This window comes from Lepisosteus oculatus, unplaced genomic scaffold, assembly GCF_040954835.1.
Source record: "Lepisosteus oculatus isolate fLepOcu1 unplaced genomic scaffold, fLepOcu1.hap2 HAP2_SCAFFOLD_44, whole genome shotgun sequence".
Lineage (NCBI taxonomy): Eukaryota > Metazoa > Chordata > Actinopteri > Semionotiformes > Lepisosteidae > Lepisosteus > Lepisosteus oculatus.
The window spans coordinates 233,981-237,356 of NW_027167977.1; positions in this window are offsets into that span (position 1 = coordinate 233,981).

A 3,376-nucleotide genomic window follows, 5' to 3' on the forward strand; every position below is an offset into this window, starting at 1 on the left:
CCCCGTGCCCCGCGACCCCCTGACCCCCTGACCCTGAATTGGATGAAGCGGTTAGAAAATGGGTGGTTTCTGTTATGCTCTGGTCATGCTCTGCCATAGCAACAACTTGTAAAAAATGCAGATGCTAGGATTTAACTCAAAGAAGGAGCTCAGAGCACTGTGTTGGCATCACTGTACAGGTGTCCGGTTTGTTTTAGAACATGTGCTAAAATCTTATTTACTAATTTCTAGACTTTTTACCCCCCATATCAGTCTGCAGGTGCACAGTGGTCTGTGGACACCCTCCTTGCTCTGTCGTAAAAGAGGAAATAAAAAGCAACTGGTTTTGACTTTAATGCACTGAGACTGTGGAACTCACAGAACTCTCTTGTCAGAAAGGCAGCTTCTAACAGCTTTTAAGTGAAGACTAAGAACACTTTTCTATTTTATTAAAATAGATTATATATGTTTTGTTTAAATATATGTTATAAATGTTAAAACGACAGCTCGTATAAGCTTGTATTTTTACCTTTCGATCATTTTTAGAATTGCTTTGAGTTGCTTTTACCATGATAAACAGTACAAAATATGAGGTGTTGAACTTGTCTAAAGTTTTAAAGCGCTTTATGACGTAAAGTGTGATGACAGTCCTTGGCGGTCTATGTAACAATTCTTCTTGAAGTAGGTCATCGGGCCAACAGTATACAAACATTACAGCTCAAGTGCTTTTGTATCTGAACGCTTTTAGGTAAGTTATTTAGCAGCTGCGGTATTAATAATGATTTTAATGGCAAATTCAATTGCAGGTAAAATAAAAATGGCGGATAACTTTCTTTCTAGCTTCGTGAAGCGGTCGCGCTATATTATACATATATACCATAATAAGAAACATAATATGTACAGTAGAATTTTTCACTTTAAGCTGGCATTATCCAGATCCGGGTCAGGGAACGGACCCGGACCGTGCAGTGTGGTCCGTCGGCCTTCTAAAGATGTTTAGGAGATCGAGGCGCCCTTGGATTTGATTAGAAACTTGCATAATTTCTTAACTTGACCCCATTATCTTAAAAAAAACGGCCAGGCCAAGACCAAAGCATGAAGGCTGCGAGGATCGGGGGACTCTCATTTTTGGTCACAGCGTACAGTAGTAGATCAGTAACCTCTGTTTATCGTGATAACCTTTAATTATTTTCCAGTACTTTTTTAAATGATAAAACACATTGTCTCGCCAGTTTTGCTAAAGATACGGTTTTAGTGTTTACGCATAAATTTGTAAGCCGTAGGTTTAAATCTCGTGGTCTTATTTTCTGCATTTTCATCGTAAGGGAAGGCGCTCGTTTGCGATTTACGCGCTGAATATTGTAAGCAGAGGAGCCTTAAGGCACAGCCTCGCCTTAACACCATCGTTTGCATTGTCATTGTCATCCAGAAAAGCAGTCATAAGAAAATGAATCTGTGGCGGCTCCGAACATTAAAAAAACTATATCTAGACTGCAAATACATCCCAATCTTACTATCAACACGTTTTAAGACCCCTCTCCTTTCCACCGGTATACAAGCTAAGAGAGAAATATTGGAAATCCCATCTGAAGTAGCCCTCGTCTCACCTTCGGAGCTGTGAGCGATGGGGATCATAATTAAAAGGGGTACAGTTACTTTGAAAATGTGTATGTGATACTTAAATTTAAATAAAATAAAAAGATAAATTATATAACACAGACTGCTATCTATGTCCATGTGTTTAAGACGTATGAATCGGTTTTAAAACAGGCACACCCCTTTACTTCTCACAAATCCGACTGGAGTCTCAGTCCGTCGTCGCGATGAATTAGGAGCTCAGATGTAGGCTAAGTGATTGCAATTTACTTATTTAAAAGAACCACTTCAGATCAAAAGGGAGACATTTTGTAATGGTAGTTATCGTATTATAGTATACGATAACTGTATACGTAGTATACGTAATTGTAGATATACAGTACATAAAGGGTATGAATAGGTGTGAGCTTTTACTGTATATTTAATATTTTATCTGACCCACTTGTAGAAACCGCCTACTCAGATTTATTTAAGTGGTCTGCCACCATAAAGACAGAAAAATATAATGACACCCTGTTACATTAACTGTAAAATAAACGCCGTAACTGCGGCCATATGAAAATTTGGATAAAGATTATACAAACATCCTAAGGAGCTCTATGACATATGAGCGTCGTAATAATGGTTGGTGACCTGACGTAACAGTGCTCCCTGAATTACGTGATCTGTATATACCCAAATACAGATATATCACATAGGGAGATGCAGTCAAACATTGCATTGCTATCGTCGTGGTGAACTATTTCTCCGCTGTTTAAAACTTGTTTGGTAAGTGTCATCAAATATGCTTGTCAATTTGTAGCGAAATCGATATACTGTATCATAATCCTTCAGCTATCTATAATGTAGTGAAACGGCTAATTAATATTGATAAATTCCCTTATTCACAGTGACTTTTGCTCAAACCCCTGTTGCATAATGGGTTAATTTTATATAAAAAACATTTATATCATAGATATAATACAAGCTTTGAAATGAAATAGCACATTTCCAGGTTTCAGTTAAACATTTTTAAAAAAGCTCATGACTTTAAGCATTCTGAACATTGAGAATGTTATTTGGGAAACAAATGTTTATTATAATGTTTATGTTTAGGATCTGTCTCCTACTGAGTCAGCATGCAGCATTCAACACCATTAGGTTTAATATTAAAAAGTTGTGTATTTCCTGAATTGTTTTTTTTTATTCTTTTCTATTAGACCATACTAGACTGTGCAGAATATCATTTATTTGCCATTTTTGCCTTTTCCAGATACCTGGGAAACAAAGCTCATATCTCATTTGCCAGTGGAGCCCAGTCCTAAGCCTGGTGCTCTGTCCCCCTCCCCGAAGGACACAGACTCGAATCGACCCGCGCCCTTAAGGCAACAGGATCTGATCTCCACGTACTGCCCGCCTCCCAAGATACAGCTTCTGAAGGACACCTTCCAAGAGAAACTGATGCAGGAAAAGGAGAAAAAAATGATCGCCATGTACAATCGGCGGCAGGAGGCAGCTCTACAGAAGATGAGAAAATGTTTCCAATATGTCAAATACGCTGCGGAGAAGAAGATGGGGAACAGCTATCGCTTCCAAGCCCAACAGGGCCCCGAGAAGAACATTGTGGGGTATGATCGGTCTTACCCCCTGAAGCCTATGGGTAACAGGAAAGTCTCCGGCCCTGGTGAGGTTCGGGCTGTGGACCGCCCGGACGCACAGAGTGATTCCTTGTTTGCCCCCACCCCGCCTCAGGATGGTCATGAGAGGCCCTGCGAGAGGCAGGGCAGGAGGGGCTCAAGAGTACGCAAACCTAAGGACAGGA